Source organism: Mercurialis annua, linkage group LG5 (assembly GCF_937616625.2).
Source record: "Mercurialis annua linkage group LG5, ddMerAnnu1.2, whole genome shotgun sequence".
NCBI lineage: Eukaryota > Viridiplantae > Streptophyta > Magnoliopsida > Malpighiales > Euphorbiaceae > Mercurialis > Mercurialis annua.
This window is the reverse complement of record NC_065574.1, coordinates 41,379,965-41,397,225: the sequence shown is the minus strand read 5'-3', so window position 1 is coordinate 41,397,225 and position 17,261 is coordinate 41,379,965. Positions and strand designations below refer to the sequence as shown.

The following is a 17,261-nucleotide window of genomic DNA, read 5'->3' as shown; positions in this document are numbered from 1 at the left end:
CTCGTTACTCGTTCTGTTTATGCGATAGGCGATAATAATTAATAAAATGCACGCGCGGACCGCAAAAATGCAAAAAACGGGTGCAACACGAGGACTTCCCAGGAGGTCACCCATCCTAGTACTGCTCTCGCCCAAGCACGTTTAACTTCGGAGTTCTGATGGGATCCGGTGCATTAGTGCTGGTATGATCGCACCCGTCACACCTTGCACGATCATCGTATATATCTGCTGCCTTGCAACTCATTCAACCAAAATAAAAACTATCTTTAAAAGTACGTTTTGGTCCCTGAACTTTTTCATATTTCCCGTTTAGTCCCTGCATTGCAATTCACCGGTGCTCGTTGCTCGTTACTCGTTACTCGTTCTGTTTATGCGATAGGCGATAATAATTAATAAAATGCACGCGCGGACCGCAAAAATGCAAAAAACGGGTGCAACACGAGGACTTCCCAAGAGGTCACCCATCCTAGTACTGCTCTCGCCCAAGCACGTTTAACTTCGGAGTTCTGATGGGATCCGGTGCATTAGTGCTGGTATGATCGCACCCGTCACACCTTGCACGATCATCGTATATATCTGCTGCCTTGCAACTCATTCAACCAAAATAAAAACTATCTTTAAAAGTACGTTTTGGTCCCTGATTTTTTTCATATTTCCCGTTTAGTCCCTGCATTGCAATTCACCGGTGCTCGTTACTCGTTCTGTTTACGCGATAGGCGATAATAATTAAAAAAATGCAGGCGCGGACCGCAAAAATGCCAAAAAGGGGTGCAACACGAGGACTTCCCAGGAGGTCACCCATCCTAGTACTGCTCTCGCCCAAGCACGTTTAACTTCGGAGTTCTGATGGGATCCGGTGCATTAGTGCTGGTATGATCGCACCCGTCACACCTTGCACGATCATCGTATATATCTGCTGCCTTGCAACTCATTCAACCAAAATAAAAACTATCTTTAAAAGTACGTTTTGGTCGCTGAACTTTTTCATATTTCCCGTTTAGTCCCTGCATTGCAATTCACCGGTGCTCGTTACTCGTTCTGTTTACGCGATAGGCGATAATAATTAAAAAAATGCAGGCGCGGACCGCAAAAATGCCAAAAAGGGGTGCAACACAAGGACTTCCCAGGAGGTCACCCATCCTAGTACTGCTCTCGCCCAAGCACGTTTAGCTTCGGAGTTCTGATGGGATCCGGTGCATTAGTGCTGGTATGATCGCACCCGTCACACCTTGCACGATCATCGTATATATCTGCTGCCTTGCAACTCATTCAACCAAAATAAAAACTATCTTTAAAAGTACGTTTTGGTCCCTAAACTTTTTCATATTTCCCGTTTAGTCCCTGCATTGCAATTCACCGGTGCTCGTTACTCGTTCTGTTTACGCGATAGGCGATAATAATTAAAAAAATGCAGGCGCGGACCGCAAAAATGCCAAAAAGGGGTGCAACACAAGGACTTCCCAGGAGGTCACCCATCCTAGTACTGCTCTCGCCCAAGCACGTTTAACTTCGGAGTTCTGATGGGATCCGGTGCATTAGTGCTGGTATGATCGCACCCGTCACACCTTGCACGATCATCGTATATATCTGCTGCCTTGCAACTCATTCAACCAAAATAAAAACTATCTTTAAAAGTACGTTTTGGTCCCTTAACTTTTTCATATTTCCCGTTTAGTCCCTGCATTGCAATTCACCGGTGCTCGTTGCTCGTTACTCGTTACTCGTTCTGTTTATGCGATAGGCGATAATAATTAATAAAATGCACGCGCGGACCGCAAAAATGCAAAAAACGGGTGCAACACGAGGACTTCCCAGGAGGTCACCCATCCTAGTACTGCTCTCGCCCAAGCACGTTTAACTTCGGAGTTCTGATGGGATCCGGTGCATTAGTGCTGGTATGATCGCACCCGTCACACCTTGCACGATCATCGTATATATCTGCTGCCTTGCAACTCATTCAACCAAAATAAAAACTATCTTTAAAAGTACGTTTTGGTCCCTTAACTTTTTCATATTTCCCGTTTAGTCCCTGCATTGCAATTCACCGGTGCTCGTTACTCGTTCTGTTTACGCGATAGGCGATAATAATTAAAAAAATGCAGGCGCGGACCGCAAAAATGCCAAAAAGGGGTGCAACACGAGGACTTCCCAGGAGGTCACCCATCCTAGTACTGCTCTCGCCCAAGCACGTTTAACTTCGGAGTTCTGATGGGATCCGGTGCATTAGTGCTGGTATGATCGCACCCGTCACACCTTGCACGATCATCGTATATATCTGCTGCCTTGCAACTCATTCAACCAAAATAAAAACTATCTTTAAAAGTACGTTTTGGTCCCTTAACTTTTTCATATTTCCCGTTTAGTCCCTGCATTGCAATTCACCGGTGCTCGTTGCTCGTTACTCGTTACTCGTTCTGTTTATGCGATAGGCGATAATAATTAATAAAATGCACGCGCGGACCGCAAAAATGCAAAAAACGGGTGCAACACGAGGACTTCCCAGGAGGTCACCCATCCTAGTACTGCTCTCGCCCAAGCACGTTTAACTTCGGAGTTCTGATGGGATCCGGTGCATTAGTGCTGGTATGATCGCACCCGTCACACCTTGCACGATCATCGTATATATCTGCTGCCTTGCAACTCATTCAACCAAAATAAAAACTATCTTTAAAAGTACGTTTTGGTCCCTGAACTTTTTCATATTTCCCGTTTAGTCCCTGCATTGCAATTCACCGGTGCTCGTTGCTCGTTACTCGTTACTCGTTCTGTTTATGCGATAGGCGATAATAATTAATAAAATGCACGCGCGGACCGCAAAAATGCAAAAAACGGGTGCAACACGAGGACTTCCCAAGAGGTCACCCATCCTAGTACTGCTCTCGCCCAAGCACGTTTAACTTCGGAGTTCTGATGGGATCCGGTGCATTAGTGCTGGTATGATCGCACCCGTCACACCTTGCACGATCATCGTATATATCTGCTGCCTTGCAACTCATTCAACCAAAATAAAAACTATCTTTAAAAGTACGTTTTGGTCCCTGATTTTTTTCATATTTCCCGTTTAGTCCCTGCATTGCAATTCACCGGTGCTCGTTACTCGTTCTGTTTACGCGATAGGCGATAATAATTAAAAAAATGCAGGCGCGGACCGCAAAAATGCCAAAAAGGGGTGCAACACGAGGACTTCCCAGGAGGTCACCCATCCTAGTACTGCTCTCGCCCAAGCACGTTTAACTTCGGAGTTCTGATGGGATCCGGTGCATTAGTGCTGGTATGATCGCACCCGTCACACCTTGCACGATCATCGTATATATCTGCTGCCTTGCAACTCATTCAACCAAAATAAAAACTATCTTTAAAAGTACGTTTTGGTCCCTAAACTTTTTCATATTTCCCGTTTAGTCCCTGCATTGCAATTCACCGGTGCTCGTTACTCGTTCTGTTTACGCGATAGGCGATAATAATTAAAAAAATGCAGGCGCGGACCGCAAAAATGCCAAAAAGGGGTGCAACACAAGGACTTCCCAGGAGGTCAACCATCCTATTACTGCTCTCGCCCAAGCACGTTTAACTTCGGAGTTCTGATGGGATCCGGTGCATTAGTGCTGGTATGATCGCACCCGTCACACCTTGCACGATCATCGTATATATCTGCTGCCTTGCAACTCATTCAACCAAAATAAAAACTATCTTTAAAAGTACGTTTTGGTCCCTGAACTTTTTCATATTTCCCGTTTAGTCCCTGCATTGCAATTCACCGGTGCTCGTTACTCGTTACTCGTTCTGTTTACGCGATAGGCGATAATAATTAAAAAAATGCAGGCGCGGACCGCAAAAATGCAAAAAAGGGGTGCAACACGAGGACTTCCCAGGAGGTCACCCATCCTAGTACTGCTCTCGCCCAAGCACGTTTAACTTCGGAGTTCTGATGGGATCCGGTGCATTAGTGCTGGTATGATCGCACAAGTCACACCTTGCACGATCATCGTATATATCCGCTGCCTTGCAACTCATTCAACCAAAATAAAAACTATCTTTAAAAGTACGTTTTGGTCCCTGAACTTTTTCATATTTCCCGTTTAGTCCCTGCATTGCAATTCACCGGTGCTCGTTACTCGTTACTCGTTCTGTTTACGCGATAGGCGATAATAATTAAAAAAATGCAGGCGCGGACCGCAAAAATGCCAAAAAGGGGTGCAACACGAGGACTTCCCAGGAGGTCACCCATCCTAGTACTGCTCTCGCCCAAGCACGTTTAACTTCGGAGTTCTGATGGGATCCGGTGCATTAGTGCTGGTATGATCGCACCCGTCACACCTTGCACGATCATCGTATATATCTGCTGCCTTGCAACTCATTCAACCAAAATAAAAACTATCTTTAAAAGTACGTTTTGGTCCCTGAACTTTTTCATATTTCCCGTTTAGTCCCTGCATTGCAATTCACCGGTGCTCGTTGCTCGTTACTCGTTACTCGTTCTGTTTATGCGATAGGCGATAATAATTAATAAAATGCACGCGTGGACCGCAAAAATGCAAAAAACGGGTGCAACACGAGGACTTCCCAGGAGGTCACCCATCCTAGTACTGCTCTCGCCCAAGCACGTTTAACTTCGGAGTTCTGATGGGATCCGGTGCATTAGTGCTGGTATGATCGCACCCGTCACACCTTGCACGATCATCGTATATATCTGCTGCCTTGCAACTCATTCAACCAAAATAAAAACTATCTTTAAAAGTACGTTTTGGTCCCTGATTTTTTTCATATTTCCCGTTTAGTCCCTGCATTGCAATTCACCGGTGCTCGTTACTCGTTACTCGTTCTGTTTACGCGATAGGCGATAATAATTAAAAAAATGCAGGCGCGGACCGCAAAAATGCCAAAAAGGGGTGCAACACGAGGACTTCCCAGGAGGTCACCCATCCTAGTACTGCTCTCGCCCAAGCACGTTTAACTTCGGAGTTCTGATGGGATCCGGTGCATTAGTGCTGGTATGATCGCACCCGTCACACCTTGCACGATCATCGTATATATCTGCTGCCTTGCAACTCATTCAACCAAAATAAAAACTATCTTTAAAAGTACGTTTTGGTCCCTGAACTTTTTCATATTTCCCGTTTAGTCCCTGCATTGCAATTCACCGGTGCTCGTTGCTCGTTGCTCGTTACTCGTTCTGTTTACGCGATAGGCGATAATAATTAAAAAAATGCAGGCGCGGACCGCAAAAATGCCAAAAAGGGGTGCAACACGAGGACTTCCCAGGAGGTCACCCATCCTAGTACTGCTCTCGCCCAAGCACGTTTAACTTCGGAGTTCTGATGGGATCCGGTGCATTAGTGCTGGTATGATCGCACCCGTCACACCTTGCACGATCATCGTATATATCTGCTGCCTTGCAACTCATTCAACCAAAATAAAAACTATCTTTAAAAGTACGTTTTGGTCCCTGAACTTTTTCATATTTCCCGTTTAGTCCCTGCATTGCAATTCACCGGTGCTCGTTACTCGTTACTCGTTCTGTTTACGCGATAGGCGATAATAATTAAAAAAATGCAGGCGCGGACCGCAAAAATGCAAAAAAGGGGTGCAACACGAGGACTTCCCAGGAGGTCACCCATCCTAGTACTGCTCTCGCCCAAGCACGTTTAACTTCGGAGTTCTGATGGGATCCGGTGCATTAGTGCTGGTATGATCGCACAAGTCACACCTTGCACGATCATCGTATATATCCGCTGCCTTGCAACTCATTCAACCAAAATAAAAACTATCTTTAAAAGTACGTTTTGGTCCCTGAACTTTTTCATATTTCCCGTTTAGTCCCTGCATTGCAATTCACCGGTGCTCGTTACTCGTTACTCGTTCTGTTTACGCGATAGGCGATAATAATTAAAAAAATGCAGGCGCGGACCGCAAAAATGCCAAAAAGGGGTGCAACACGAGGACTTCCCAGGAGGTCACCCATCCTAGTACTGCTCTCGCCCAAGCACGTTTAACTTCGGAGTTCTGATGGGATCCGGTGCATTAGTGCTGGTATGATCGCACCCGTCACACCTTGCACGATCATCGTATATATCTGCTGCCTTGCAACTCATTCAACCAAAATAAAAACTATCTTTAAAAGTACGTTTTGGTCCCTGAACTTTTTCACATTTCCCGTTTAGTCCCTGCATTGCAATTCACCGGTGCTCGTTGCTCGTTGCTCGTTACTCGTTCTGTTTACGCGATAGGCGATAATAATTAAAAAAATGCAGGCGCGGACCGCAAAAATGCCAAAAAGGGGTGCAACACGAGGACTTCCCAGGAGGTCACCCATCCTAGTACTGCTCTCGCCCAAGCACGTTTAGCTTCGGAGTTCTGATGGGATCCGGTGCATTAGTGCTGGTATGATCGCACCCGTCACACCTTGCACGATCATCGTATATATCTGCTGCCTTGCAACTCATTCAACCAAAATAAAAACTATCTTTAAAAGTACGTTTTGGTCCCTAAACGTTTTCATATTTCCCGTTTAGTCCCTGCATTGCAATTCACCGGTGCTCGTTGCTCGTTGCTCGTTACTCGTTCTGTTTACGCGATAGGCGATAATAATTAAAAAAATGCAGGCGCGGACCGCAAAAATGCCAAAAAGGGGTGCAACACGAGGACTTCCCAGGAGGTCACCCATCCTAGTACTGCTCTCGCCCAAGCACGTTTAACTTCGGAGTTCTGATGGGATCCGGTGCATTAGTGCTGGTATGATCGCACCCGTCACACCTTGCACGATCATCGTATATATCTGCTGCCTTGCAACTCATTCAACCAAAATAAAAACTATCTTTAAAAATACGTTTTGGTCGCTGAACTTTTTCATATTTCCCGTTTAGTCCCTGCATTGCAATTCACCGGTGCTCGTTACTCGTTCTCGTTACTCGTTCTGTTTACGCGATAGGCGATAATAATTAAAAAAATGCAAGCGCGGACCGCAAAAATGCAAAAAAGGGGTGCAACACGAGGACTTCCCAGGAGGTCACCCATCCTAGTACTGCTCTCGCCCAAGCACGTTTAACTTCGGAGTTCTGATGGGATCCGGTGCATTAGTGCTGGTATGATCGCACCCGTCACACCTTGCACGATCATCGTATATATCTGCTGCCTTGCAACTCATTCAACCAAAATAAAAACTATCTTTAAAAGTACGTTTTGGTCCCTGAACTTTTTCACATTTCCCGTTTAGTCCCTGCATTGCAATTCACCGGTGCTCGTTGCTCGTTGCTCGTTACTCGTTCTGTTTACGCGATAGGCGATAATAATTAAAAAAATGCAGGCGCGGACCGCAAAAATGCCAAAAAGGGGTGCAACACGAGGACTTCCCAGGAGGTCACCCATCCTAGTACTGCTCTCGCCCAAGCACGTTTAGCTTCGGAGTTCTGATGGGATCCGGTGCATTAGTGCTGGTATGATCGCACCCGTCACACCTTGCACGATCATCGTATATATCTGCTGCCTTGCAACTCATTCAACCAAAATAAAAACTATCTTTAAAAGTACGTTTTGGTCCCTAAACGTTTTCATATTTCCCGTTTAGTCCCTGCATTGCAATTCACCGGTGCTCGTTGCTCGTTGCTCGTTACTCGTTCTGTTTACGCGATAGGCGATAATAATTAAAAAAATGCAGGCGCGGACCGCAAAAATGCCAAAAAGGGGTGCAACACGAGGACTTCCCAGGAGGTCACCCATCCTAGTACTGCTCTCGCCCAAGCACGTTTAACTTCGGAGTTCTGATGGGATCCGGTGCATTAGTGCTGGTATGATCGCACCCGTCACACCTTGCACGATCATCGTATATATCTGCTGCCTTGCAACTCATTCAACCAAAATAAAAACTATCTTTAAAAATACGTTTTGGTCGCTGAACTTTTTCATATTTCCCGTTTAGTCCCTGCATTGCAATTCACCGGTGCTCGTTACTCGTTCTCGTTACTCGTTCTGTTTACGCGATAGGCGATAATAATTAAAAAAATGCAAGCGCGGACCGCAAAAATGCAAAAAAGGGGTGCAACACGAGGACTTCCCAGGAGGTCACCCATCCTAGTACTGCTCTCGCCCAAGCACGTTTAACTTCGGAGTTCTGATGGGATCCGGTGCATTAGTGCTGGTATGATCGCACCCGTCACACCTTGCACGATCATCGTATATATCTGCTGCCTTGCAACTCATTCAACCAAAATAAAAACTATCTTTAAAAGTACGTTTTGGTCTCTGAACTTTTTCATATTTCCCGTTTAGTCCCTGCATTGCAATTCACCGGTGCTCGTTACTCGTTCTGTTTACGCGATAGGCGATAATAATTAAAAAAATGCAGGCGCGGACCGCAAAAATGCAAAAAAGGGGTGCAACACGAGGACTTCCCAGGAGGTCACCCATCCTAGTACTGCTCTCGCCCAAGCACGTTTAACTTCGGAGTTCAGATGGGATCCGGTGCATTAGTGCTGGTATGATCGCAACCGTCACACCTTGCACGATCATCGTATATATCTGCCGCCTTGCAACTCATTCAACCAAAATAAAAACTATCTTTAAAAGTACGTTTTGGTCTCTGAACTTTTTCATATTTCCCGTTTAGTCCCTGCATTGCAATTCACCGGTGCTCGTTACTCGTTCTGTTTACGCGATAGGCGATAATAATTAAAAAAATGCAGGCGCGGACCGCAAAAATGCCAAAAAGGGGTGCAACACGAGGACTTCCCAGGAGGTCACCCATCCTAGTACTGCTCTCGCCCAAGCACGTTTAACTTCGGAGTTCTGATGGGATCCGGTGCATTAGTGCTGGTATGATCGCACCCGTCACACCTTGCACGATCATCGTATATATCTGCTGCCTTGCAACTCATTCAACCAAAATAAAAACTATCTTTAAAAGTACGTTTTGGTCCCTGAACTTTTTCATATTTCCCGTTTAGTCCCTGCATTGCAATTCACCGGTGCTCGTTGCTCGTTACTCGTTACTCGTTCTGTTTATGCGATAGGCGATAATAATTAATAAAATGCACGCGCGGACCGCAAAAATGCAAAAAACGGGTGCAACACGAGGACTTCCCAGGAGGTCACCCATCCTAGTACTGCTCTCGCCCAAGCACGTTTCACTTCGGAGTTCTGATGGGATCCGGTGCATTAGTGCTGGTATGATCGCACCCGTCACACCTTGCACGATCATCGTATATATCTGCTGCCTTGCAACTCATTCAACCAAAATAAAAACTATCTTTAAAAGTACGTTTTGGTCCCTGATTTTTTTCATATTTCCCGTTTAGTCCCTGCATTGCAATTCACCGGTGCTCGTTACTCGTTCTGTTTACGCGATAGGCGATAATAATTAAAAAAATGCAGGCGCGGACCGCAAAAATGCAAAAAAGGGGTGCAACACGAGGACTTCCCAGGAGGTCACCCATCCTAGTACTGCGCTCGCCCAAGCACGTTTAACTTCGGAGTTCTGATGGGATCCGGTGCATTAGTGCTGGTATGATCGCACCCGTCACACCTTGCACGATCATCGTATATATCTGCTGCCTTGCAACTCATTCAACCAAAATAAAAACTATCTTTAAAAGTACGTTTTGGTCCCTGAACTTTTTCATATTTCCCGTTTAGTCCCTGCATTGCAATTCACCGGTGCTCGTTGCTCGTTGCTCGTTACTCGTTCTGTTTACGCGATAGGCGATAATAATTAAAAAAATGCAGGCGCGGACCGCAAAAATGCCAAAAAGGGGTGCAACACGAGGACTTCCCAGGAGGTCACCCATCCTAGTACTGCTCTCGCCCAAGCACGTTTAACTTCGGAGTTCTGATGGGATCCGGTGCATTAGTGCTGGTATGATCGCACCCGTCACACCTTGCACGATCATCGTATATATCTGCTGCCTTGCAACTCATTCAACCAAAATAAAAACTATCTTTAAAAGTACGTTTTGGTCCCTGAACTTTTTCATATTTCCCGTTTAGTCCCTGCATTGCAATTCACCGGTGCTCGTTGCTCGTTACTCGTTACTCGTTCTGTTTACGCGATAGGCGATAATAATTAATAAAATGCACGCGCGGACCGCAAAAATGCAAAAACGGGTGCAACACGAGGACTTCCCAGGAGGTCACCCATCCTAGTACTGCTCTCGCCCAAGCACGTTTAACTTCGGAGTTCTGATGGGATCCGGTGCATTAGTGCTGGTATGATCGCACCCGTCACACCTTGCACGATCATCGTATATATCTGCTGCCTTGCAACTCATTCAACCAAAATAAAAACTATCTTTAAAAGTACGTTTTGGTCTCTGAACTTTTTCATATTTCCCGTTTAGTCCCTGCATTGCAATTCACCGGTGCTCGTTACTCGTTCTGTTTACGCGATAGGCGATAATAATTAAAAAAATGCAGGCGCGGACCGCAAAAATGCAAAAATGGGGTGCAACACGAGGACTTCCCAGGAGGTCACCCATCCTAGTACTGCTCTCGCCCAAGCACGTTTAACTTCGGAGTTCTGATGGGATCCGGTGCATTAGTGCTGGTATGATCGCACCCGTAACACCTTGCACGATCATCGTATATATCTGCTGCCTTGCAACTCATTCAACCAAAATAAAAACTATCTTTAAAAGTACGTTTTGGTCTCTGAACTTTTTCATATTTCCCGTTTAGTCCCTGCATTGCAATTCACCGGTGCTCGTTACTCGTTCTGTTTACGCGATAGGCGATAATAATTAAAAAAATGCAGGCGCGGACCGCAAAAATGCCAAAAAGGGGTGCAACACGAGGACTTCCCAGGAGGTCACCCATCCTAGTACTGCTCTCGCCCAAGCACGTTTAACTTCGGAGTTCTGATGGGATCCGGTGCATTAGTGCTGGTATGATCGCACCCGTCACACCTTGCACGATCATCGTATATATCTGCTGCCTTGCAACTCATTCAACCAAAATAAAAACTATCTTTAAAAGTACGTTTTGGTCCCTGAACTTTTTCATATTTCCCGTTTAGTCCCTGCATTGCAATTCACCGGTGCTCGTTACTCGTTACTCGTTCTGTTTACGCGATAGGCGATAATAATTAAAAAAATGCAGGCGCGGACCGCAAAAATGCAAAAAAGGGGTGCAACACGAGGACTTCCCAGGAGGTCACCCATCCTAGTACTGCTCTCGCCCAAGCACGTTTAACTTCGGAGTTCTGATGGGATCCGGTGCATTAGTGCTGGTATGATCGCACCCGTCACATCTTGCACGATCATCGTATATATCTGCTGCCTTGCAACTCATTCAACCAAAATAAAAACTATCTTTAAAAGTACGTTTTGGTCCCTGAACTTTTTCATATTTCCCGTTTAGTCCCTGCATTGCAATTCACCGGTGCTCGTTGCTCGTTGCTCGTTACTCGTTCTGTTTACGCGATAGGCGATAATAATTAAAAAAATGCAGGCGCGGACCGCAAAAATGCCAAAAAGGGGTGCAACACGAGGACTTCCCAGGAGGTCACCCATCCTAGTACTGCTCTCGCCCAAGCACGTTTAACTTCGGAGTTCTGATGGGATCCGGTGCATTAGTGCTGGTATGATCGCACCCGTCACACCTTGCACGATCATCGTATATATCTGCTGCCTTGCAACTCATTCAACCAAAATAAAAACTATCTTTAAAAGTACGTTTTGGTCCCTGATTTTTTTCATATTTCCCGTTTAGTCCCTGCATTGCAATTCACCGGTGCTCGTTACTCGTTCTGTTTACGCGATAGGCGATAATAATTAGAAAAATGCAGGCGCGGACCGCAAAAATGCCAAAAAGGGGTGCAACACGAGGACTTCCCAGGAGGTCACCCATCCTAGTACTGCTCTCGCCCAAGCACGTTTAACTTCGGAGTTCTGATGGGATCCGGTGCATTAGTGCTGGTATGATCGCACCCGTCACACCTTGCACGATCATCGTATATATCTGCTGCCTTGCAACTCATTCAACCAAAATAAAAACTATCTTTAAAAGTACGTTTTGGTCCCTGAACTTTTTCATATTTCCCGTTTAGTCCCTGCATTGCAATTCACCGGTGCTCGTTACTCGTTACTCGTTCTGTTTACGCGATAGGCGATAATAATTAAAAAAATGCAGGCGCGGACCGCAAAAATGCAAAAAAGGGGTGCAACACGAGGACTTCCCAGGAGGTCACCCATCCTAGTACTGCTCTCGCCCAAGCACGTTTAACTTCGGAGTTCTGATGGGATCCGGTGCATTAGTGCTGGTATGATCGCACCCGTCACATCTTGCACGATCATCGTATATATCTGCTGCCTTGCAACTCATTCAACCAAAATAAAAACTATCTTTAAAAGTACGTTTTGGTCCCTGAACTTTTTCATATTTCCCGTTTAGTCCCTGCATTGCAATTCACCGGTGCTCGTTGCTCGTTGCTCGTTACTCGTTCTGTTTACGCGATAGGCGATAATAATTAAAAAAATGCAGGCGCGGACCGCAAAAATGCCAAAAAGGGGTGCAACACGAGGACTTCCCAGGAGGTCACCCATCCTAGTACTGCTCTCGCCCAAGCACGTTTAACTTCGGAGTTCTGATGGGATCCGGTGCATTAGTGCTGGTATGATCGCACCCGTCACACCTTGCACGATCATCGTATATATCTGCTGCCTTGCAACTCATTCAACCAAAATAAAAACTATCTTTAAAAGTACGTTTTGGTCCCTGAACTTTTTCATATTTCCCGTTTAGTCCCTGCATTGCAATTCACCGGTGCTCGTTGCTCGTTACTCGTTACTCGTTCTGTTTACGCGATAGGCGATAATAATTAATAAAATGCACGCGCGGACCGCAAAAATGCAAAAAACGGGTGCAACACGAGGACTTCCCAGGAGGTCACCCATCCTAGTACTGCTCTCGCCCAAGCACGTTTAACTTCGGAGTTCTGATGGGATCCGGTGCATTAGTGCTGGTATGATCGCACCCGTCACACCTTGCACGATCATCGTATATATCTGCTGCCTTGCAACTCATTCAACCAAAATAAAAACTATCTTTAAAAGTACGTTTTGGTCCCTGATTTTTTTCATATTTCCCGTTTAGTCCCTGCATTGCAATTCACCGGTGCTCGTTACTCGTTCTGTTTACGCGATAGGCGATAATAATTAGAAAAATGCAGGCGCGGACCGCAAAAATGCCAAAAAGGGGTGCAACACGAGGACTTCCCAGGAGGTCACCCATCCTAGTACTGCTCTCGCCCAAGCACGTTTAACTTCGGAGTTCTGATGGGATCCGGTGCATTAGTGCTGGTATGATCGCACCCGTCACACCTTGCACGATCATCGTATATATCTGCTGCCTTGCAACTCATTCAACCAAAATAAAAACTATCTTTAAAAGTACGTTTTGGTCTCTGAACTTTTTCATATTTCCCGTTTAGTCCCTGCATTGCAATTCACCGGTGCTCGTTACTCGTTCTGTTTACGCGATAGGCGATAATAATTAAAAAAATGCAGGCGCGGACCGCAAAAATGCAAAAATGGGGTGCAACACGAGGACTTCCCAGGAGGTCACCCATCCTAGTACTGCTCTCGCCCAAGCACGTTTAACTTCGGAGTTCTGATGGGATCCGGTGCATTAGTGCTGGTATGATCGCACCCGTCACACCTTGCACGATCATCGTATATATCTGCTGCCTTGCAACTCATTCAACCAAAATAAAAACTATCTTTAAAAGTACGTTTTGGTCTCTGAACTTTTTCATATTTCCCGTTTAGTCCCTGCATTGCAATTCACCGGTGCTCGTTACTTGTTCTGTTTACGCGATAGGCGATAATAATTAAAAAAATGCAGGCGCGGACCGCAAAAATGCCAAAAAGGGGTGCAACACGAGGACTTCCCAGGAGGTCACCCATCCTAGTACTGCTCTCGCCCAAGCACGTTTAACTTCGGAGTTCTGATGGGATCCGGTGCATTAGTGCTGGTATGATCGCACCCGTCACACCTTGCACGATCATCGTATATATCTGCTGCCTTGCAACTCATTCAACCAAAATAAAAACTATCTTTAAAAGTACGTTTTGGTCTCTGAACTTTTTCATATTTCCCGTTTAGTCCCTGCATTGCAATTCACCGGTGCTCGTTACTCGTTCTGTTTACGCGATAGGCGATAATAATTAAAAAAATGCAGGCGCGGACCGCAAAAATGCAAAAATGGGGTGCAACACGAGGACTTCCCAGGAGGTCACCCATCCTAGTACTGCTCTCGCCCAAGCACGTTTAACTTCGGAGTTCTGATGGGATCCGGTGCATTAGTGCTGGTATGATCGCACCCGTCACACCTTGCACGATCATCGTATATATCTGCTGCCTTGCAACTCATTCAACCAAAATAAAAACTATCTTTAAAAGTACGTTTTGGTCTCTGAACTTTTTCATATTTCCCGTTTAGTCCCTGCATTGCAATTCACCGGTGCTCGTTACTTGTTCTGTTTACGCGATAGGCGATAATAATTAAAAAAATGCAGGCGCGGACCGCAAAAATGCCAAAAAGGGGTGCAACACGAGGACTTCCCAGGAGGTCACCCATCCTAGTACTGCTCTCGCCCAAGCACGTTTAACTTCGGAGTTCTGATGGGATCCGGTGCATTAGTGCTGGTATGATCGCACCCGTCACACCTTGCACGATCATCGTATATATCTGCTGCCTTGCAACTCATTCAACCAAAATAAAAACTATCTTTAAAAGTACGTTTTGGTCCCTGAACTTTTTCATATTTCCCGTTTAGTCCCTGCATTGCAATTCACCGGTGCTCGTTACTCGTTACTCGTTCTGTTTACGCGATAGGCGATAATAATTAAAAAAATGCAGGCGCGGACCGCAAAAATGCAAAAAAGGGGTGCAACACGAGGACTTCCCAGGAGGTCACCCATCCTAGTACTGCTCTCGCCCAAGCACGTTTAACTTCGGAGTTCTGATGGGATCCGGTGCATTAGTGCTGGTATGATCGCACCCGTCACATCTTGCACGATCATCGTATATATCTGCTGCCTTGCAACTCATTCAACCAAAATAAAAACTATCTTTAAAAGTACGTTTTGGTCCCTGAACTTTTTCATATTTCCCGTTTAGTCCCTGCATTGCAATTCACCGGTGCTCGTTGCTCGTTACTCGTTACTCGTTCTGTTTATGCGATAGGCGATAATAATTAATAAAATGCACGCGCGGACCGCAAAAATGCAAAAAACGGGTGCAACACGAGGACTTCCCAAGAGGTCACCCATCCTAGTACTGCTCTCGCCCAAGCACGTTTAACTTCGGAGTTCTGATGGGATCCGGTGCATTAGTGCTGGTATGATCGCACCCGTCACACCTTGCACGATCATCGTATATATCTGCTGCCTTGCAACTCATTCAACCAAAATAAAAACTATCTTTAAAAGTACGTTTTGGTCTCTGAACTTTTTCATATTTCCCGTTTAGTCCCTGCATTGCAATTCACCGGTGCTCGTTACTCGTTCTGTTTACGCGATAGGCGATAATAATTAAAAAAATGCAGGCGCGGACCGCAAAAATGCAAAAATGGGGTGCAACACGAGGACTTCCCAGGAGGTCACCCATCCTAGTACTGCTCTCGCCCAAGCACGTTTAACTTCGGAGTTCTGATGGGATCCGGTGCATTAGTGCTGGTATGATCGCACCCGTCACACCTTGCACGATCATCGTATATATCTGCTGCCTTGCAACTCATTCAACCAAAATAAAAACTATCTTTAAAAGTACGTTTTGGTCTCTGAACTTTTTCATATTTCCCGTTTAGTCCCTGCATTGCAATTCACCGGTGCTCGTTACTTGTTCTGTTTACGCGATAGGCGATAATAATTAAAAAAATGCAGGCGCGGACCGCAAAAATGCCAAAAAGGGGTGCAACACGAGGACTTCCCAGGAGGTCACCCATCCTAGTACTGCTCTCGCCCAAGCACGTTTAACTTCGGAGTTCTGATGGGATCCGGTGCATTAGTGCTGGTATGATCGCACCCGTCACACCTTGCACGATCATCGTATATATCTGCTGCCTTGCAACTCATTCAACCAAAATAAAAACTATCTTTAAAAGTACGTTTTGGTCCCTGAACTTTTTCATATTTCCCGTTTAGTCCCTGCATTGCAATTCACCGGTGCTCGTTACTCGTTACTCGTTCTGTTTACGCGATAGGCGATAATAATTAAAAAAATGCAGGCGCGGACCGCAAAAATGCAAAAAAGGGGTGCAACACGAGGACTTCCCAGGAGGTCACCCATCCTAGTACTGCTCTCGCCCAAGCACGTTTAACTTCGGAGTTCTGATGGGATCCGGTGCATTAGTGCTGGTATGATCGCACCCGTCACATCTTGCACGATCATCGTATATATCTGCTGCCTTGCAACTCATTCAACCAAAATAAAAACTATCTTTAAAAGTACGTTTTGGTCCTTAAACTTTTTCATATTTCCCGTTTAGTCCCTGCATTGCAATTCACCGGTGCTCGTTGCTCGTTACTCGTTACTCGTTCTGTTTACGCGATAGGCGATAATAATTAAAAAAATGCAAGCGCGGACCGCAAAAATGCAAAAAAGGGGTGCAACACGAGGACTTCCCAGGAGGTCACCCATCCTAGTACTGCTCTCGCTCAAGCACGTTTAACTTCGGAGTTCTGATGGGATCCGGTGCATTAGTGCTGGTATGATCGCACCCGTCACACCTTGAACGATCATCGTATATATCTGCTGCCTTGCAACTCATTCAACCAAAATAAAAACTATCTTTAAAAGTACGTTTTGGTCCCTAAACTTTTTCATATTTCCCGTTTAGTCCCTGCATTGCAATTCACCGGTGCTCGTTGCTCGTTACTCGTTGACTTTTTGAGTGCCTGGCAATCGCGCGTGTTTTGACCATCGGTCTGGTCAGAATTGGCCTTCGGTCAGATCACGAGAGTTGTGCGTCTCGTCGATCCGGTTCTAATGGCTTGATCCGCAGTCGATTCCGAGTTTGGGTTAGCCCGAAATTGGCTCTGGAAGTTGCTGGTTTGCTGGGCCTCGGATTCGTGGGCCCGGTTGGCTGGGCAGATTACAATAGTGGGCTTCGAGTCCCTAAAAACATCGGGTTAAGCCCATTTACTATTACAAACAAGTCCTACAACTAAAACAATATTTCTGGAATCAATCTGAGCCTAATTCGGAGTCCGGATGAGCCCGAAAACGCGTCTGGAATTTTGGATCGAAGTCTGGAAGATCTGGGAAGCAA

The 17,261-nt window shown here is 45.8% G+C and overlaps 49 non-coding genes across 49 annotated transcripts; all 49 read right to left on the bottom strand.

Annotated features, from left to right (window-relative positions):
• Positions 1-77: 77 nt before the first annotated feature.
• Positions 78-196, bottom strand: LOC126684430 (5S ribosomal RNA). Its single transcript, XR_007642609.1, has one exon. It is a non-coding gene; the product is annotated as a 5S ribosomal RNA (ribosomal RNA).
• A 232-nt stretch (positions 197-428) lies between these two features.
• LOC126684590 (5S ribosomal RNA) lies at positions 429-547 on the bottom strand. The gene has a single exon (XR_007642763.1). It is a non-coding gene; the product is annotated as a 5S ribosomal RNA (ribosomal RNA).
• A 218-nt stretch (positions 548-765) lies between these two features.
• LOC126683554 (5S ribosomal RNA) lies at positions 766-884 on the bottom strand. The gene has a single exon (XR_007641773.1). It is a non-coding gene; the product is annotated as a 5S ribosomal RNA (ribosomal RNA).
• Positions 885-1,102: 218 nt separating this feature from the next.
• On the bottom strand, positions 1,103-1,221 carry LOC126684574 (5S ribosomal RNA). The gene has a single exon (XR_007642747.1). It is a non-coding gene; the product is annotated as a 5S ribosomal RNA (ribosomal RNA).
• Positions 1,222-1,439: 218 nt separating this feature from the next.
• On the bottom strand, positions 1,440-1,558 carry LOC126684380 (5S ribosomal RNA). The gene has a single exon (XR_007642560.1). It is a non-coding gene; the product is annotated as a 5S ribosomal RNA (ribosomal RNA).
• A 232-nt stretch (positions 1,559-1,790) lies between these two features.
• On the bottom strand, positions 1,791-1,909 carry LOC126684429 (5S ribosomal RNA). The gene has a single exon (XR_007642608.1). It is a non-coding gene; the product is annotated as a 5S ribosomal RNA (ribosomal RNA).
• Positions 1,910-2,127: 218 nt separating this feature from the next.
• Positions 2,128-2,246, bottom strand: LOC126683543 (5S ribosomal RNA). The gene has a single exon (XR_007641762.1). It is a non-coding gene; the product is annotated as a 5S ribosomal RNA (ribosomal RNA).
• A 232-nt stretch (positions 2,247-2,478) lies between these two features.
• On the bottom strand, positions 2,479-2,597 carry LOC126684428 (5S ribosomal RNA). The gene has a single exon (XR_007642607.1). It is a non-coding gene; the product is annotated as a 5S ribosomal RNA (ribosomal RNA).
• Positions 2,598-2,829: 232 nt separating this feature from the next.
• Positions 2,830-2,948, bottom strand: LOC126684589 (5S ribosomal RNA). The gene has a single exon (XR_007642762.1). It is a non-coding gene; the product is annotated as a 5S ribosomal RNA (ribosomal RNA).
• Positions 2,949-3,166: 218 nt separating this feature from the next.
• On the bottom strand, positions 3,167-3,285 carry LOC126683531 (5S ribosomal RNA). Its single transcript, XR_007641751.1, has one exon. It is a non-coding gene; the product is annotated as a 5S ribosomal RNA (ribosomal RNA).
• Positions 3,286-3,503: 218 nt separating this feature from the next.
• On the bottom strand, positions 3,504-3,622 carry LOC126685065 (5S ribosomal RNA). Its single transcript, XR_007643220.1, has one exon. It is a non-coding gene; the product is annotated as a 5S ribosomal RNA (ribosomal RNA).
• A 225-nt stretch (positions 3,623-3,847) lies between these two features.
• LOC126684897 (5S ribosomal RNA) lies at positions 3,848-3,966 on the bottom strand. Its single transcript, XR_007643062.1, has one exon. It is a non-coding gene; the product is annotated as a 5S ribosomal RNA (ribosomal RNA).
• A 225-nt stretch (positions 3,967-4,191) lies between these two features.
• LOC126683520 (5S ribosomal RNA) lies at positions 4,192-4,310 on the bottom strand. Its single transcript, XR_007641740.1, has one exon. It is a non-coding gene; the product is annotated as a 5S ribosomal RNA (ribosomal RNA).
• Positions 4,311-4,542: 232 nt separating this feature from the next.
• Positions 4,543-4,661, bottom strand: LOC126684427 (5S ribosomal RNA). Its single transcript, XR_007642606.1, has one exon. It is a non-coding gene; the product is annotated as a 5S ribosomal RNA (ribosomal RNA).
• A 225-nt stretch (positions 4,662-4,886) lies between these two features.
• Positions 4,887-5,005, bottom strand: LOC126683509 (5S ribosomal RNA). The gene has a single exon (XR_007641729.1). It is a non-coding gene; the product is annotated as a 5S ribosomal RNA (ribosomal RNA).
• Positions 5,006-5,237: 232 nt separating this feature from the next.
• On the bottom strand, positions 5,238-5,356 carry LOC126685608 (5S ribosomal RNA). The gene has a single exon (XR_007643706.1). It is a non-coding gene; the product is annotated as a 5S ribosomal RNA (ribosomal RNA).
• Positions 5,357-5,581: 225 nt separating this feature from the next.
• Positions 5,582-5,700, bottom strand: LOC126684896 (5S ribosomal RNA). The gene has a single exon (XR_007643061.1). It is a non-coding gene; the product is annotated as a 5S ribosomal RNA (ribosomal RNA).
• A 225-nt stretch (positions 5,701-5,925) lies between these two features.
• LOC126685596 (5S ribosomal RNA) lies at positions 5,926-6,044 on the bottom strand. Its single transcript, XR_007643695.1, has one exon. It is a non-coding gene; the product is annotated as a 5S ribosomal RNA (ribosomal RNA).
• A 232-nt stretch (positions 6,045-6,276) lies between these two features.
• On the bottom strand, positions 6,277-6,395 carry LOC126684319 (5S ribosomal RNA). The gene has a single exon (XR_007642503.1). It is a non-coding gene; the product is annotated as a 5S ribosomal RNA (ribosomal RNA).
• A 232-nt stretch (positions 6,396-6,627) lies between these two features.
• LOC126685584 (5S ribosomal RNA) lies at positions 6,628-6,746 on the bottom strand. Its single transcript, XR_007643684.1, has one exon. It is a non-coding gene; the product is annotated as a 5S ribosomal RNA (ribosomal RNA).
• Positions 6,747-6,977: 231 nt separating this feature from the next.
• Positions 6,978-7,096, bottom strand: LOC126685572 (5S ribosomal RNA). The gene has a single exon (XR_007643673.1). It is a non-coding gene; the product is annotated as a 5S ribosomal RNA (ribosomal RNA).
• Positions 7,097-7,328: 232 nt separating this feature from the next.
• Positions 7,329-7,447, bottom strand: LOC126684318 (5S ribosomal RNA). Its single transcript, XR_007642502.1, has one exon. It is a non-coding gene; the product is annotated as a 5S ribosomal RNA (ribosomal RNA).
• Positions 7,448-7,679: 232 nt separating this feature from the next.
• On the bottom strand, positions 7,680-7,798 carry LOC126685561 (5S ribosomal RNA). Its single transcript, XR_007643662.1, has one exon. It is a non-coding gene; the product is annotated as a 5S ribosomal RNA (ribosomal RNA).
• A 231-nt stretch (positions 7,799-8,029) lies between these two features.
• LOC126685549 (5S ribosomal RNA) lies at positions 8,030-8,148 on the bottom strand. The gene has a single exon (XR_007643650.1). It is a non-coding gene; the product is annotated as a 5S ribosomal RNA (ribosomal RNA).
• Positions 8,149-8,366: 218 nt separating this feature from the next.
• On the bottom strand, positions 8,367-8,485 carry LOC126684659 (5S ribosomal RNA). The gene has a single exon (XR_007642831.1). It is a non-coding gene; the product is annotated as a 5S ribosomal RNA (ribosomal RNA).
• Positions 8,486-8,703: 218 nt separating this feature from the next.
• On the bottom strand, positions 8,704-8,822 carry LOC126685537 (5S ribosomal RNA). Its single transcript, XR_007643639.1, has one exon. It is a non-coding gene; the product is annotated as a 5S ribosomal RNA (ribosomal RNA).
• Positions 8,823-9,054: 232 nt separating this feature from the next.
• LOC126684870 (5S ribosomal RNA) lies at positions 9,055-9,173 on the bottom strand. Its single transcript, XR_007643036.1, has one exon. It is a non-coding gene; the product is annotated as a 5S ribosomal RNA (ribosomal RNA).
• A 218-nt stretch (positions 9,174-9,391) lies between these two features.
• Positions 9,392-9,510, bottom strand: LOC126684641 (5S ribosomal RNA). The gene has a single exon (XR_007642813.1). It is a non-coding gene; the product is annotated as a 5S ribosomal RNA (ribosomal RNA).
• A 232-nt stretch (positions 9,511-9,742) lies between these two features.
• On the bottom strand, positions 9,743-9,861 carry LOC126685526 (5S ribosomal RNA). The gene has a single exon (XR_007643628.1). It is a non-coding gene; the product is annotated as a 5S ribosomal RNA (ribosomal RNA).
• Positions 9,862-10,092: 231 nt separating this feature from the next.
• On the bottom strand, positions 10,093-10,211 carry LOC126684426 (5S ribosomal RNA). The gene has a single exon (XR_007642605.1). It is a non-coding gene; the product is annotated as a 5S ribosomal RNA (ribosomal RNA).
• A 218-nt stretch (positions 10,212-10,429) lies between these two features.
• On the bottom strand, positions 10,430-10,548 carry LOC126685515 (5S ribosomal RNA). Its single transcript, XR_007643617.1, has one exon. It is a non-coding gene; the product is annotated as a 5S ribosomal RNA (ribosomal RNA).
• A 218-nt stretch (positions 10,549-10,766) lies between these two features.
• On the bottom strand, positions 10,767-10,885 carry LOC126685504 (5S ribosomal RNA). Its single transcript, XR_007643606.1, has one exon. It is a non-coding gene; the product is annotated as a 5S ribosomal RNA (ribosomal RNA).
• Positions 10,886-11,110: 225 nt separating this feature from the next.
• Positions 11,111-11,229, bottom strand: LOC126685493 (5S ribosomal RNA). Its single transcript, XR_007643595.1, has one exon. It is a non-coding gene; the product is annotated as a 5S ribosomal RNA (ribosomal RNA).
• Positions 11,230-11,461: 232 nt separating this feature from the next.
• LOC126685481 (5S ribosomal RNA) lies at positions 11,462-11,580 on the bottom strand. Its single transcript, XR_007643584.1, has one exon. It is a non-coding gene; the product is annotated as a 5S ribosomal RNA (ribosomal RNA).
• A 218-nt stretch (positions 11,581-11,798) lies between these two features.
• On the bottom strand, positions 11,799-11,917 carry LOC126685470 (5S ribosomal RNA). The gene has a single exon (XR_007643573.1). It is a non-coding gene; the product is annotated as a 5S ribosomal RNA (ribosomal RNA).
• Positions 11,918-12,142: 225 nt separating this feature from the next.
• On the bottom strand, positions 12,143-12,261 carry LOC126685459 (5S ribosomal RNA). The gene has a single exon (XR_007643561.1). It is a non-coding gene; the product is annotated as a 5S ribosomal RNA (ribosomal RNA).
• Positions 12,262-12,493: 232 nt separating this feature from the next.
• Positions 12,494-12,612, bottom strand: LOC126685448 (5S ribosomal RNA). The gene has a single exon (XR_007643550.1). It is a non-coding gene; the product is annotated as a 5S ribosomal RNA (ribosomal RNA).
• Positions 12,613-12,844: 232 nt separating this feature from the next.
• LOC126684425 (5S ribosomal RNA) lies at positions 12,845-12,963 on the bottom strand. Its single transcript, XR_007642604.1, has one exon. It is a non-coding gene; the product is annotated as a 5S ribosomal RNA (ribosomal RNA).
• Positions 12,964-13,181: 218 nt separating this feature from the next.
• Positions 13,182-13,300, bottom strand: LOC126685436 (5S ribosomal RNA). The gene has a single exon (XR_007643538.1). It is a non-coding gene; the product is annotated as a 5S ribosomal RNA (ribosomal RNA).
• Positions 13,301-13,518: 218 nt separating this feature from the next.
• On the bottom strand, positions 13,519-13,637 carry LOC126685424 (5S ribosomal RNA). Its single transcript, XR_007643527.1, has one exon. It is a non-coding gene; the product is annotated as a 5S ribosomal RNA (ribosomal RNA).
• Positions 13,638-13,855: 218 nt separating this feature from the next.
• On the bottom strand, positions 13,856-13,974 carry LOC126685413 (5S ribosomal RNA). The gene has a single exon (XR_007643516.1). It is a non-coding gene; the product is annotated as a 5S ribosomal RNA (ribosomal RNA).
• A 218-nt stretch (positions 13,975-14,192) lies between these two features.
• LOC126685402 (5S ribosomal RNA) lies at positions 14,193-14,311 on the bottom strand. The gene has a single exon (XR_007643505.1). It is a non-coding gene; the product is annotated as a 5S ribosomal RNA (ribosomal RNA).
• A 218-nt stretch (positions 14,312-14,529) lies between these two features.
• Positions 14,530-14,648, bottom strand: LOC126685390 (5S ribosomal RNA). The gene has a single exon (XR_007643494.1). It is a non-coding gene; the product is annotated as a 5S ribosomal RNA (ribosomal RNA).
• Positions 14,649-14,873: 225 nt separating this feature from the next.
• On the bottom strand, positions 14,874-14,992 carry LOC126685378 (5S ribosomal RNA). Its single transcript, XR_007643483.1, has one exon. It is a non-coding gene; the product is annotated as a 5S ribosomal RNA (ribosomal RNA).
• A 232-nt stretch (positions 14,993-15,224) lies between these two features.
• Positions 15,225-15,343, bottom strand: LOC126684588 (5S ribosomal RNA). The gene has a single exon (XR_007642761.1). It is a non-coding gene; the product is annotated as a 5S ribosomal RNA (ribosomal RNA).
• A 218-nt stretch (positions 15,344-15,561) lies between these two features.
• Positions 15,562-15,680, bottom strand: LOC126685367 (5S ribosomal RNA). The gene has a single exon (XR_007643472.1). It is a non-coding gene; the product is annotated as a 5S ribosomal RNA (ribosomal RNA).
• A 218-nt stretch (positions 15,681-15,898) lies between these two features.
• On the bottom strand, positions 15,899-16,017 carry LOC126685355 (5S ribosomal RNA). The gene has a single exon (XR_007643461.1). It is a non-coding gene; the product is annotated as a 5S ribosomal RNA (ribosomal RNA).
• A 225-nt stretch (positions 16,018-16,242) lies between these two features.
• Positions 16,243-16,361, bottom strand: LOC126685343 (5S ribosomal RNA). The gene has a single exon (XR_007643450.1). It is a non-coding gene; the product is annotated as a 5S ribosomal RNA (ribosomal RNA).
• Positions 16,362-16,593: 232 nt separating this feature from the next.
• Positions 16,594-16,712, bottom strand: LOC126684898 (5S ribosomal RNA). The gene has a single exon (XR_007643063.1). It is a non-coding gene; the product is annotated as a 5S ribosomal RNA (ribosomal RNA).
• Between the last annotated feature and the right edge of the window lie 549 nt (positions 16,713-17,261).